The sequence below is a fragment of the Zootoca vivipara genome, chromosome 6 (genome assembly GCF_963506605.1).
Source record: "Zootoca vivipara chromosome 6, rZooViv1.1, whole genome shotgun sequence".
NCBI lineage: Eukaryota > Metazoa > Chordata > Lepidosauria > Squamata > Lacertidae > Zootoca > Zootoca vivipara.
Genome location: NC_083281.1, coordinates 15,015,990 through 15,031,742, shown reverse-complemented (window position 1 = coordinate 15,031,742; position 15,753 = coordinate 15,015,990).

The window sequence follows — 15,753 nt, the reverse complement described above, 5'->3', positions numbered from 1 at the left end:
CTTGATGGTCCAGCTCTCACTTCCATACATCACTACTGGGAAAACCATAGCTTTAACTATACGGACCTTTGTCGGCAAGGTGATGTCTCTGCTTTTTAAGATGCTGTCTAGGTTTGTCATTGCTTTTCTCCCAAGAAGCAGGCGTCTTTTAATTTCGTGACTGCTGTCACCATCTGCAGTGATCAAGGAGCCCAAGAAAGTAAAATCTCTCACTGCCTCCATTTCTTCCCCTTCTATTTGTCAGGAGGTGATGGGACCAGTGGCCATGATCTTGGTTTTTTTGATGTTGAGCTTCAGACCATATTTTGCGCTCTGCTCTTTCACCCTCATTAAAAGGTTCTTTAATTCCTCCTCGCTTTCTGCCATCAAGGTTGTGTCATCTGCATATCTGAGGTTGTTGATATTTCTTCCGGCAATCTTAATTCCGGCTTGGGATTCATCTAGTCCAGCCTTTCGCATGATGAATTCTGCATATAAGTTAAATAAGCAGGGAGACAATATACAACCTTGTCGTACTCCTTTCCCAATTTTGAACCAATCAGTTGTTCCATATCCAGTTCTAACTGTAGCTTCTTGTCCCACATAGAGATTTCTCAGGAGACAGATGAGGTGATAAGGCACTCCCATTTCTTTAAGAACTTGCCATAGTTTGCTGTGGTCGACACAGTCAAAGGTTTTCCTCTAGACCTATGTAATTCACAACCGGTCTCAAGCCCCTCGCCCGCATGACTGGTGATGGTCTACCTGCCAGGGCCGCTGGCAGGACAGCTAGCCAGCAATTCAGGCAGGATTATGGGGTGCTTGTTTACAGTTCATTCCGTAAACATCTAGCCCAGCATCCTATTCTCACAGCGGGCAATAGAATTGAGGAGATAGACTGTCTCTGAACCTGGAGGTTCCATAAGAACACAAGAAGTAAATTTTTATTTATACCCCGCCTTCCCCGGCCAAGACTGGGCTCAGGGCGGCTAATATCAAATACAGTCATACCTCATGTTGCATCCGCTTCAGGATGTGTCTTTTCATCTTGCGAACGCGGCAAACCCAGAAGTGTTTACTTCCGGGTTTCGCTGCACACACACGCAGAAGCATTCTATGCGCTTCGCGCATGCGCAAAAGTGCTCTATCGCGCTTTGCGTGTGCGCAGAAACGCCGCTCTGGTTGGGACTTTTCGGGGTGCGAACGGCACCCCGGAACAGATCGTGTCCGCAATCAGAGGTACCACTGTACATTAAAACACAATCAAACAATTGATTAAAATACAGCTTAAAAATTAGAACCAGGATAAAATTAAATGACTGCCCATGAATTACAACCATAGGGGTCAGGAACCGCAAGTATTCATCAGTGACAGCTATCCATGTTGGTCCCACATGAGCTGATAAAAGGGCCAAAGAGGTAACTTACAGGGTCCCATGGGGGGGGGGTAAAACTGGGCCCAGATCGAAGGCCAGGTGGAACGACTCCGTCTTGCAGGCACTGCGGAAGGATGTCAAGCCCCGCAGGGCCCTGGTCTCCTGCGACAGAGCGTTCCACCAGGCTGGGGCCAAAGCCAAAGGCCTTTTTGGCTTTGGCCCTGGTTGAGGCCAGTTTAACCTTCTTGAGGCCTGAGACCTCCAGGACATTATTATTTCATAAGTACAAGGGTCCTAGGCCGTATAGGGCTTTAAAGGTTAAAACCAGCACCTTAAACCTGACCCTGAAGAGCAGTCCATCTCCTTGGCAAAACCACATACAGAAATTTGGGCACTGGGAGAAATTTGCATCGATCTGCAGGCGGCGTTTTCGTGAGGACTTTAGAAGATCCGCAAAGAGACGCGGAAATGTGGAGAAATACTGGGAAAATGAGAAACCCAAATTGGCAGGCTCACCCCTTTGCCATGCCGTTATTGTAAGTTTTCCATGCAGTAAACAGCACCTTTGGGGGAATTGTGGTGGGTTGGTCGTGGACAGACCATTTTCCAGCAAGAAAACGATGCTTTGTGGAGGGTGGGGAAGTGATACCAATTTTCTTTTATTTTTATTATATTGAACTTTTATTAGATTTCAGAAATTTTAGCAAATCAAACTTCAACTGTAATACGTATTACCCAAAACAGTTTGACTTCCCTCCCTCCTTTCCCTCCCTCCCTTTCTTTCTGCTGTCTTATGTATCATACATAAATCTCACACCTACTGCATTTCCTCTGTTACAATTGCCATTTCCTCTGCTTAAATTTTGAATCCTGCTCAGAGCTTCCTTTGCCTACAATCCTTCCTCAGATAGTCCAAAGGGCGTCTCCCCTCTTCAATAAAAAGTTTGTCGTTTTGATCTCTTACTCTTGCTGTCAATTTCCCCATTTCCCCCATAGACCATTAATTTTAAGATCCATTCTTCCTCAGCTGCAACTTCTCCTTCCTTCCATTTCTGCACGTATAGGATTCTGGCTGCTGCTGTTGCGTACATAAATAGTTTGATCATCCTTTTGGGGACATCCGTCCCTATATCCCCCCCCAAAATCCAAAGGGATATTAAGGAGTGATACCAGTTCTGACCCAGCTTTGGGTCCAAGCAGAACTTGGCTGCTTTCGGTTGAGAAAGAGATGCAGGGCATCCCTCCAGCTTATGCTATAACATGGATCTCATGGAAATGCAATCAATAATCCACGATGCTCCCATGCTCTTTTATTTTATCTTATTTCCTTCTTATCATATCTCTGCGCCTGATAAGAAAGCAAGGGAACGGAGATTAACATTTTGGCTCGATCCGCTGCACATTAATTACCATTTTCGTTTCCGAAGCATTTATTTTTTTTAAAGCGCAACACTAATTCGTGCTGCATTTGTGTCCCGTGTCTGCGCTGATGCCGCACAGTGCTCTTGTCCTCGTCTCTTTCCTCTGTCTCTTTTTCCTTCTGCAATTTCCTCCCCACCCCACCCCACCCCTCCGTCCTTGTAATTTTCAAACTTCGGTAAAAATCATATGTGCAGGAGGGCCGGAATTAGCTGTTCTCCCCTGTGACTTTGAAGAAGGCGCTATGGGATGGAGTGGCGAGTGACAGCTGCTTAACAGAGATGGGGATGAAGGCTGGCGCACGTGGCAAATGGCTACCGGAAGGAATTGTCCGCTCTGCCCTCACTGTCGCTTGGCCTGAATCATCCCCAGGACACAGATTTGGCCCCTAGTGATGGCAGCCAGGGGACCTGTGGGGAAAGAGACGGCCTGCCCGCTCTGCCCCCCAGGAGCTCCCGTGTGGGGCCTAGTGTTATCTCAGTCCCTGCACCCCAGGGTGCTCCCCGGGAGTCAGCTTCAGGTGGACAGCAGGACAGACAGGAACCCCACGCTGGTGAACCAGCTGGACGGATTTCAGTTTTTAAACTAAGCCGGACTGTCAACCAGTTGCCACGGTAACCGGTGGCGCCGGCATTGTTCTTCTTAAAATGGAGACAAGTGTTAGGAAGCGGCGGGGGATGCTTCTGGGTTAGGGCTGGGGGGGGGGCTGTTTTGGAAGGAAGGAGGGTAAATTGAGACCCTCCTCGTTGGACACCCCCCCTCCCAAAAAAAGGGCCAGATTCAACTCACAGAGAGGCAATTCTGCAGAAATCCCATTTGCTCATCACAAGACCAGCAGATCAGAACCTCCCTCGCTGGGATCACCCAGAAATGTAAAACATCATTGGGGGGCAGCAGTGCCCCCCCCCACAATCCCCTTCTGCGACGAATGATGGTGACTTCATGCCTGTTCCGGCTTTGTTTGCCCAGAGTTCAATGGCGAAACCTTCGCAGCACCCTGGAAAGCAGCCACCAAGGACTCTGAAGTAAAGGCACTGTGCCTCTGAGCATGTGCAGAGGACATAGCCCTGAACTAAGGGAAGGGATCTTTTCTGGACCGAGCGAGTGGAACAACAAAGGTCAGTTTGGTCACCAGCCATTTTGTGTCCTCCATCCAGGCAACCCAGAGGCATGAGCAGAATTCAAGGACACATCCTACGCAAAACCACTAAAGGAAGGGACAAATCAGGACCAGTGAGGGGTGTGTGGCCTGAGGAGAGCCTCCTGAGGGCCAGACAGAGAAGGCTGGGGGCCACTTTCAGATCTCAAGCCCAAGCTTGCCCATTTCCCTTCTCTAAACACTGAGTGTTTATCATTTTATTTAATGCAGCAATTTCCCACCGTTTTCTCCAAGGTGCTCCAGCTGGAGTACACAGCTCCCCCCTCGATTCACCCCTACAGCAAGCCTGTGAAGTAGGTGAGGCTGACAGCCAGCTGCCCAGCGAGCTTCACCCTGGGTTGCCCAGTGGCCAGGTGAGGATTTGAACCCTGGTCTCCCAGGCTCTAGTAGTCTGACATGCTCACCACTAAGAACATCCTGCTGGACTCTCCTTCCCGGGAGGTTTTAAAGCGGACGTTGGATGGCCATCTGTCATGGATGCTTTTGCTGAGATCCCTGCATTGCAGGGGGATTGAGCTAGAGGACCCTTGGGGGTCCCTTCCAATTTTATGATTCTATGATCAGGCCAAGGGCCCATCAAGTTCAGCATCCTGTTCCCCCAGTGGGCAACCTGTTGGAAATGCTCAGTGCAGACCCGAACATATCTTGCAGCTTCCATTCAGAAGCACTGTTGCCTCCAGCCACAGTGAGTTCCACAGTTCAGCTATGTGCCACCCGAATCATAGAATCTTAAGGTTGGAAGAGAACCCAAGACCCAGGGTCATCTAGTCCAACCGCATCCAGTCCAACCCCCTGCCAAGCAGGAAACACCACCAAAGCATTCCTGACAGATGGCTGTCAAGCCTCTGTTTAAAGACCTCCAAAGAAGGAGACTCCACCACACTCCTTGGCAGCAAATTCCACTACCAAACAGCTCCTACTGTCAGGAAGTTCTTCCTAATGTTTAGGTGGAATCTTCTTTCTTGTAGCTTGAATCCATTGCTCTGTGTCCGCTTCTCTGGAGCAGCAGAAAACAACCTTTCACTCTCTCCTATATGACATCCTTTTATACTGTATATTTGAACATGGCTATCATATCACCCCTTAACCTTCTCTTCTCCAGGCTAAACATACCCAGCTCCCTAAGCCGTTCCTCATAAGGCATTGTTTCCAGGCCTTTGACCATTTTGGTTGCCCTCTTCTGGACACGTTCCAGCTTGTCAGTATCCTTCTTGAACTGTGGTGCCCAGAACTGGACACAGTATTCCAGTTGAGGTCTGACCAGTGGTACCATGTCCTTTCTTTAGATGTCCTTTTCTTTAGATGTCCTTTCTTTTACCTGGCCCCAAATCTTCCAACACTGAAGCTTCATTGCATGTCCAAGACTTGTAACATTTTCTTTCCCCTGTCCTGAATCTTCTGAATCCAGAGCTGGGTGATGACGGCTTGATCCAAACCAAGCACCCCCATCTTTTGGATACAGGACATGGTGGACCGTGGAAGAGGGTGTCCGAGGGGCCAGCAGGGGAAACAGGTTGTCTGGGCGGAGCTGGAGAAAATCTATTGCCTGTGGAAATTAAGTACTTCCTTGTCGTCGTCATCCCCCCCCCCCTCCATGCACATATACACAAATCTGTGTAACAGATGGACTGGGGATAAGGTGGAGAGATGGAGAGAGAGAGAGAGAGAGAGAGATGGGAGGGAAGGGGCTAACTCCTCGGAAAGAACAGGAGATATTTATGATGGCTTTAGCCACCATCAGGAGCAAACCTGTTTCCATGGAGATGCGCCATCCAAAGCCACTGTGGGTTTTTTTTGCTTTTTTTAAGGGAGGGGGAGAGAAAGAGGAGAGAGAGAGAAAAGAGGGAAGAAAAACACATGTAGGTTTCGAAGACAAGGAGATTTGGTGAAGGAGGGGGGAATTCCTAGGCGCTCTCTCTCTCTCTCTCTCTCTCTCTCTCTCTCTCACACACACACACACACACACACACACACAGTGCTTTTTCTGGGAGGCGCAGGGGAACACATACCCCTAAACATTTTGTGAATCTATGTTTGGCCTCATTGAGGAGCAGTATTTTTTATATGAGTAGGAAAATGAGAGTACCACTAATCATTTTTTAAAGAAAAAAGCACTGTGTGTGTGTGTGTGTGTGTGTGTGTGTGTGTGTGTGTGCACAACGCTTTATTGGGGGGGGGAATAAAGGTAAAAAGGTAAAGGACCCCTGGACGGTTAAGTCCAGTCAAAGGCGACTATGGGGTTGCAGTGCTCATCTCGCTTTCAGGCCGAGGGAGCCGGCGTTTGTACACAGACAGCTTTCCAAGTCACGAGGCCAGCATGACTAAGCCGCTTCTGGTGCAATGGGACACCGTGACGGAAACCAGAGTGCACAAAAACGCTGTTTACCTTCCCACCAGAGTGGTACCTCTTTATCTACTTGCACTGGTATGCTTGAACTGCTAGGTTGGCGGGAGCTGGGACAGAGCAATGGGAGCTCACCCCGTCGCAGGGATTTGGACCGCCGACCTTCCGAACAGCAAGTCCAAGAGGCTCAGTTGGTTTAGACCACAGCACCACCCACGTCCCATGGGCGGGGATGATACTGCTACTGGGATCAGGAGAAAGCTGATTTATACAGATTTCACTAGTTCATCTGGCAGGAGTCTCTAGCAGTAGCCCTGCTTGGATTGGAACTCAGGGCTGCAGTTTGTTCAGGGTGTTGGGAAACTGTAGCTCTGCGAGGGGTAAACTACAGTTCCCAGGATTCCCCAGGATGGAACCATGTACTTTAAATGTATGGGGAAATGCATTCAGAAGCGTAGGGCAGAGGTGCAGTGGTCAAAGCCCCCCCCCCCAGGGTCCCTGTCTCCCCAACCAGCATGAAAAGAGGAGTGATTTAGCCCCTGGCGAGCAGTCTTCTTGCCATTTGGAGACAGACAGAATGCAAGCAGGTGACCCAGCCACTGAGAATGGGCTCCTAAGGTCACTCTGGAGAAGGGGTGCAGGAAGAACACCGAGGAGGCCTTGTTCGGCACACTCCAAAGCTAAGCATTCAGGAATGCTGAAAACACAAGGCACTTTTCAATTTCAAGAGAACGGTCATAGATTCACGGAAAGGATCCCAGGGGTCATCCAGTCCAACCCCCTGCAATGCATGAATGACAGCTAAGGAACTCTGTGCAAGTTCTGTTCCGTGCAAGGGAACTTCAAGGAAAACACAACTTAGGTCACTCCGGAAGAAGATATCAGAGCACGCCAAATCATTTGCCTGTGTATGCGCACAGAAAATAGCAGATCTAACTGGAAGGCAATGTGAGGAGATCTGCACTGATCATCACTGTACAACCCTAACCGTTATTCTTGTACGAGATCATTATGCAATCTCAGAAGGTTGGATCATCTCAGAAGGGGACATGGCAGTGAGGGGACGCGGCTGCGGCAATCATGGAGGGACACTGCTTTTCTGAATTTGCCACTCTGCTATTGGTGCAGGATATACAATTGACTGACACTTCCGCGCTTTACCCTTTCCAGTGGTCAGCGTTGAGGCATGGCAGTGGCCAGTTGCATCTGCAGCCACCTCAGCTGGGTTCCTGGACAGCGGGAGACATTAGAACCATTCCCATTGGCCGGGAGGGGGAGTTGAATTGGGTCTGGCTGCAGATTGGCCAATAGTGGCCGGACCAAGGGGCAGGCACTCCTAGAACCACAGAATCATAGAAGCTTTAGCTGAGATTCCTGCATTGCAGGGGGCTGGACTAGATGGCTCTAGGTGTACCTCGCAACTGTACAATTCTATGATTATGAGCCTCCGCCTGCCCCTCCAAGAGAACGGGGTATCCCATTAAAGGGATCCTGGAGGAGGGGCTCCTGTCTGGACACCCAGTCTCCCTCACTGACAATTTGACTCCTGCAGAGAATCAGCCAACAGGTGAGTTGCTTGCTATAGCTTAACCCAGGGGTCGGCAAACTTTCTCAGCAGGGGGCCAGTCCACTGTCCCTCAGACCTTGGGGGGGGGGCTGGAGTATATTTTGAAAACAATAATAATGAATGAATTCCTATGCCCCACAAATAACGCAGAGATGCATTTTAAATAAAAGGACACATTCTACTCATGTAAAAACACGCTGATTCCCGGACCGTCTGTGGGCTGGATTTAGAAGGGGATTGGGCTGGATCCGGGCCTCAGTTTGCCTACCCATGGCTTAACCCAACGCCTGAGCCAAAGCCACTTACATCTCCAATCAACGAAGTTGTGGCCTAATCTGAACCAAAACAATCGTGGTCACAAGTGACCATTTAACGCTGGTGCGGGGTGGGGGGTCACGGCGCCTTGACATGCAATTTCACCCCCGCGCAAGCGAATCAGGGTGAATGCTCAATAAAGAGGCCGCCTGGAGGAGCCATTGGACGTTAACCAATTACTCTCTTCGATTCAAAGAATCGTAGAGTTGGAAGGCCACCCTACGGTCATCTAGTCCGACCCCCTGCAATGCAGGAACGACAGCAAATTCCTTTTATCTGCGGCCTGGTGTGGTCGTCTCCTCCTGCTGCAATCGTTGTGCAGATGAGCGTCTTGTTTGTAACAATGACGCTTGCGTTCCTATCAGCACCCGCCGCCTGCCGCCCCCCATAAAAACATTTGGTTGTATGTCAGCTACCTTCACAGATGGAGAGGTGGGACCAGCTATCTTAATTGAATCACTCTCTCAGCCGGGCTTTGTTTTCGCTTGGGATGAGGAACGAAGGGTTAAGCCCAACCGATTCATGGGAGAAGTGGATTCTGAACAAGGCAGGATTCCGCTTGCTTGCCTTATTTGCATCCCTGTACCTTCAGATCTCTTAATCTTCTGATTTGCAAGAGCAAGATTGCTTGCCTTCTCTCTCTCTCTCTCTCTCTCTCACACACACACACACACACACTTGCAGACATATATATTTATCTAGCATTAATTCCACACCTCCACATCTTCAAGTGCGGGTGCATTCCTAGGCTTTTCAAAATTTCATTTTTCATGAATGCGTGTAAAATGCAGAGGCTGGCACTCTTCTTGAAGTGTGGGTACGTTGCAGGTGCTTAGGAAGCTACCTGCACACACCTGAGTCCCTAAATTGGAAAAAAAGCTGCAGCTCAGGTGCAACAGAAAACAAGCTTGCTCCACCTTCCTTGGGACAGCCCTTTGGATATCTGACGAGGGCTATCCTGTCAGTCATGATGGGGCTGTGGTATTAAAATGCAGAACTGCACATGCAGAACAGAGTTTTTCTTTCTTTCTTTCCAGCTGCAGTGCTAAGAACATAAGAAGAGCCTGCTGGATCAGGCCCATGGCCCATCTAGTTGTCAGGAGCATGGGCAGGAGTCAGGCTCTGGGGCCTGTAGTGCTTTGCAGGACTGGGGCCTGCCTCAGCTTGTGCTGGAGAAGCAAGGAGTGGCTACTCAGGTGAAGACCTCAGCTTGTGCTGGAGAGGCAAGGAGTGGTCACTCGGGTGAGGCCACTTGATACCTCACTGCACCTGGTGGCAGGAGCTGGGAGGGATAAAAGCTCAGCATTTCCCTTCAGCTTTTTGCCACAGCAACGCTATCCCTGCCTGGTTGCCTCTGGCCTCTTGCTCCTTGGACCCTTGCCTTGCCTTGATCCTCGACCCTTGGACCCTTGCCTTGCCGACGCCTTGCTCCTTGGACCCTCGCCTTGCCGACGCCTTGATCCTCGACCCTTGGACCTTTGCCTTGCCGACGCCTTGCTCCTAGACTCCCAGACCTTCACCTCTGCCTTGCTCCTTGACCCTGAGATTGCCTGCTACTGGAACCTCAGCCCTGCACGTGTTCCTGCTTCTACACCTCCATCTTGCCTCTGGTCCTGACATCCCCAGCCAGGGCTTCAACCGCCCACCGACCAGACCATGACACTAGTCCAGCATCCTGTTCTTTCAGGGGCCAACCAGATGCCTCAATGGGAAACTCACAATCAGGATTCGAACACAAGAGCAACTCTCCCCTCCTGTGATTTCCAGCAACTGGCATTCAGAAGCATTGCTGCCTCTGGCTGTGGAGGCAGAGCAGAGCCATTGGGGCTAGTAGCCTTTGATAGCCCTCTCCTCCACGAACAGGTAAACTTCTCTCTGTCTGCCTGCTTCTTTGTCCAACATATCAGGAAAATAGAAGCAGAACGGAATAGCCGGAAAAAAGGGAAATGTTAAGAACAGACCCTCCAAGTGTCCCTGTTTTCCAGGGACAGTCCCGGATTTACAGATGCCATCCCAGTTTCTGATTTGATCAAGGAACATCCTGCTTTTCCTTGGGACTTCCCTATTTTCATCGGAGAAATGTTGGAGTTATGCGATCCACCTGAGCCAAGGAGATAAATAACTATACAACCTTCAGAAGACATCTGAAGGCAGCCCTGTAGAGGGAAGGTTTTTTTAATGTTTAATGTTTGATTATGTGTTTATATATGTTGGAAGCAAGCCAGTCAGATGGCTAGGGTATAAATAATACAAATTATTATTATTATTATTATTATTATTATTATTAAATTAATTATAATTACCATGGAATTAGACGTCCCTATTTTCATCAGATAAATGTTGGAGGGTATGCAACCACACAGCTGGCTAATGTCCCATCTCTCCAGATGAGCATTAAGCCCAAGGTCTCGAATGACCCAGCCACACCACTGCCTTAGCCTCTCCCCTCCCCCGGGAACCAGATGCAATAGAAGAGTAATCATAATATAAAATAATAATAATAATAATAATAATTAATAATAATAGCATTCCTTGTTCCTTATCCTTCCAGCAGGCCTGAGCAACGCTGACATCTTTTCTTTTTAGAAAGGGATCTCTGGTACCCCTCCGTCTCCTCCAGGCATTAGCTCCTGCAGCTAGCAAAATAAATAAATAAATCACCCTTAATTCCCTTTTTCCTCCCTCCACGTTGACAAACAGTAATCCTAATCAACACAAAACCCAGCTCCTCTTCCCTGCAAAGCCATGGACTGGATAACCATGCCCCCTGCTGCCCGCAGGCCAGAACTGCAAGTCCCCGGTTCCCTTCTGCGGAGAGAGGCGGCTCTGTTTTCTGCCTGCCTTTGCTGGGAGAGAAGGTGAGGCCTGCCCTTTTAGATCTCTCCAAGGAATCTTTGGCTTGGCTGGCTGCACACCGGCCAGCCTGAACTCTGCATTTGAAAGCTGCAGCATATAACTCCTGGACTCAAAGATCTGCGCTGCCTGCCGGTTTGCTACCTAACCAAGTTCAAGGTGTTACCATTAATATAGGAAACCCATAACAACGTGGGACCAGCTGACCTGCAAAATTCTCTGACCCCAAAAATGTTCTTCTCCTTCTTTGGTGATCACTCATAGCTGAGTAAGATTGTCTTCCATAAACACTGTTTTAAAAGTGACTGTGGCGGCCAGTTCTGGAACCACACATCCTTCCACAGTGGGGACGTTTGTTTCTGGGTAGGAGTTGATGACAGTGAGGGTTTGCCAAACATGCCTTCCTCTTAGCATATTTCTCCCTTGTGTCCTGAGTTCGAGTGTCTTCAAAGCCTTTGGTAAAGGCTGTTCTCCAATTGGAGCGCTTGCAGGCCAGTGTTTCCCAGTTGCAGGTGTTTATAATAATAATAAATTTTTATTTATACCCCGCCCTCCCCAGTCAAAACTGGGCTCAGGGCGGCTAACACCAGTAAAATTACAATAAAACGTAAAAGAAAGAAAAACAATTAATTAAAATACGGGTTAAAATACAGTTTAAATTTTAAAAATGGAAAGCGTAATGCTGGTGGTCAACAAAAGAGGTTTAAAGACTCTCTCAAGGCAAATCTAAAAAAAATGTAGTAGGACCCTTGTACCTACAGGACTGCCTCTTCTGGTATGCCCCGCGGAGGACCTTAAGGTCCACAAATAACACTTTGGAGATCCCGAGCCATAAGGTGGTGAGATTCGTCTCAACTAGGGCCAGGGCCTTTTCAGTACTGGCCCTGACTTGGTGGAATGCTTTCTCACAGGAGACCAGGGCCCTGCAGGATTTGACATCTTTCCTCAGGACCTGCAAGACAGAGCTGTTCCGCCTGGCCTTTGGGCTGGACTCAGTCTGACCCCTATGTTTTCCTCCCTCATGGTTTTGATTTGGGCTACTTTAAAATGAGGCTGCATTTTAAATTTTTAAGTTCGGAATAGAGTACAGTGGTACCTCATGTTGCGAACGGGATCTGTTCCGGCGGCCCATTTGCAACAAGAAAAGGCCGCAACATGAAGCACTGCATCTGCGCACGCGCGTGATGCAATGTGGCACTTCTGCGCATGCACACACGTTACGGACGCGTCAAACCCAGAAGTAACCCGTTCCGGGACTTCCGGGTCCATAACCTGAAAAGACGCAACATGAAGTGGACGTATCATGAGGTATGACTGCAGTTGCTTTGGAAGACGATCATCAGGTATCCGCACAACATGACCAGTCCAACGAAGTTGATGTTGAAGAATCATTGCTTCCACACTGGTGATCTTTGCTTCTTCCAGTACACTGGTATTAGTTCGCCTGTCTTCCCAAGTGATGTGTCAAATTTTTCGGAGACACCATTCGTGGAATCTCTCGAAGAGCTGGAGATGGCGTTTATAAGTGGTCCATGTTTCACAAGCATACAGTAAGGTTGATAGTACATCCATCAGCAGAACTAGGACTGCCACACATGCCACATCATACCCGTTCCGCACTTGTAAGAACTTGATATTTTAGTGTTGCAGCAACTACACTTTGGAACTCCCTGCCGATTGATATCAGGCAGCCGCCTTGACCGTACTCTTTTAGGGGCCTGCTAAAAACATTTTTGTCTAGCCCTACCCAGATGTTTAGAAAGCTGATGCGAGCTTTTAATCTATTGTTATTTTACCTTTTTGGAAACCTTACATTATTGCTGTTGACTTTTTTCTTGCTGATACTTGATTGATTTATCTTTTCCGAGGTTGTGGTTGTTTCCCTTACAATCAAGGGGTGTATACATTTTACAAAGAAAATTAATCCTTTTCAAAAAAGAGAACTCCATCTCTCTTGGGTCGGGGCGGCAAATCTGCAGCACTTCGCACACTGCTGATATATAATGGGGATGCAGAAACCTGCATCCCTCCACATTTGCTGGGCTCCAACTCGATCAGCCTCAGCCAGCATGGTTCATGATCAGAGGCATGCTGGGAGTTGTAGTCCAACCATCTCTGCAGGGCCCTGCAGGGTCCCGATCCCTGGGTGCCCGTCAGTCTCAGGCAGCATGTTTTAAACTGTGGAATTCCCTGCTGCAGGAAACAGTGATGGCCACCAACTCGGATGGCTTTAAAAGAGGATTGGACAAATTCATGGAGGAGAAATCATGGAGGTGTTCTGCCTTCCACGGACGGAGGCAGCGATGAATCCTGGAAACCGCAGGAGAGGAGAGGGCTCTCGTGCTCGGCTCCTGCTTGAGGATTTCTCACAGGCATCTGGCTGGCCACTGTGAGAACAGGAGGCTGGACTAGGTGGGCCCGATCCAGCAAGCTCTTCTGATGTTCTTAAGCAGGACCTGAGTGCAATAACACTCTCCCAACTTGTGATTCCCAGGAACTGGCATTTCAGAAGCATAAATGCTTCTGACCATGGTCACCCATGGTCATTTCCTCGGGTACTTGCAGGTTATGGGTTGCTGAGAGTGATGTATGCCGTCACCCCAGAATGCTGTTCCTAGGTATTGATGGATTGTATCTGCTCTCCCCATCGTAGGTGCCAACTCCCTGGGGCCCTGGGTGCCCGAGCACTCACAAAATTCCCCATGAAGGGGCCAGGCACCCACAAATTTTGGTGCCAGGGCCATGCACGCTGCATGGCACTCACAGCCCCGGGCACCCACAGTCGTAGTGCCAAGCTAGCACTCCTGCCCCCCGTTTTAAAGGAAATTGTTACTGTATCCCACCCTGAAGGACAAATAACAATTAGAAAATATATATTCTGAAGAGGTTAAAAATGTTCAAAAGTGTCATGTTGCCTGATGGTTGCACTGTAAATCAAACATGCCCCCTCCTTTTGGCCCCACAGAGCAACCATCCAACAACCCGACTGTCATCTTCACGAGGGTATGAGGCTCATCGGATCTGCCGCTCTCCATGGTTCACATGGTTTGACATAAAGACTTCACACGATATGACAGTGACTTGATACAAGTTGACATTGCCAGGGATAAATTAATGGAAGAGTTCCTCGCAGTATGGAGGGGGGGGGGAATGAGAAAGAACGATTTTGGTGGACTTCCAAGGAAGCTGGATGTTGGAAGATGCAGGGCAGATAAAAGGAAGGACGTCCGCAAAGTTAAACTCGCTCCCCCAGGAGGCAGTGATGGCCCCCCAACTAGGATGAATTTAAAAGAGGGTTATTGGACAAATTCGTGGAGGAGAGGGCTATCGATGGCTACTTGCTGTGATAGCTGTGCTCTGCCTCCATGTCAGCAATGCTTCTGAATACCTGTTGCTGGAGACCACAGGAGGGGAGAGGGCTCTTGCGCTCGGATCCTGCTTGCAGGTTTCCCACAGGCATCAGGTTGGCCACTGTGAGAACAGGATGCTGGACTAGATGGGCCATTGTCCTGATACAGCAAGCTCTTCGTACAGCCTTCTTCTCATTTTCTTTGTCATTAAATTGGCAGCTGAGGTGCCAGGATAAGGGTCCAAATTGTCCCGAGGCCCTGCAGCTCATATATAGAATCCGGCATTGACACGGGCAGTTGCACAGATCTTTCTGGCAGTCCCAGCTTATAGCAACCCAAATGGCTTTCGGAAGCTGTGCTCCATGCCTCCGAGGTCCAGAAACTTGCTTCTTTCCCTTGGGCGAAGGCGATGCAGCTTTTGAACAGCGTGCAAATATCCAGACCCAGTTTCCTGGAGCAAGTCGTCGGCTCAGGTCCTCACCCAACGGCTGATCAGCCAGACCACAGATCAATGTTAAGTAATGTTAGTTACACACAAGCATACCCACCCCCCTTTCTCCTCTTCCATCCTTTTGTCCTTCAAAGAGCAAACCGCTCAGCAGAAAGCACTACCCATGGCAGGCTGCTTAATCGCCTTCCAGATTAATTTGGCGGGTAGATGGAGGGAAGCTCGTTCCATCTATATAAACGAAGCAATAATTACCCCCGATCTCTGGAGGATATGAATCCCTCAGGGGGGCCATCGCTCTCCCTCATGGAGGTCTCCAGGGGGTGATGTATCTCTGAAATGCAGTGTTTTCCTGCCGGGGACAATCCGTCTCCCATCTTTTGGGGGTAGTAATAGCACTACAGTGGTTTAATATCTCTTCACCAGTCTAATCTTTCTCCTTAAAATCTTTCTCCTTTGACTCATCTTCTTTGCTCTCTTCCCTTCTTCCCCCCGCCCAGATCCTCTCCTCATTTCCAGGAGAAACTGGCCTGGTCCAGCGCGCTTCCTCGGTGCAGTGGTCAATGAGATGTCCCTCAGAAGCTTTTGAGCAGCGCACGGTTCCTTATTGAAGGGGAATGTGTGTCTAAACTTAGCCATCAAGGTTAATAGCCATTGGGAGACCTCGGCACCTCTATGAATAGGCCTAATCTAGGCTTGTTGCCACAGCCACGTCTTGCAGCGATGAATTCCCTGAATTAATGGCGCATGAAATAAAAGAAGTGTTTTCCTTCTTATTTGTCCTATCGGCTATCAGCTTCACGGCATGACTGGAAGGTGTTGCCAAGATGCTGAGCCGGCGGAAGGTACGGGGAGCAGGATGAGACCCAGGACTGAGGGCTATGGGGAAGTCCTGCAAGACTAAGAAAGAGGGAAGCAGGCAAGTGGACAGAGCCCTTCCAGG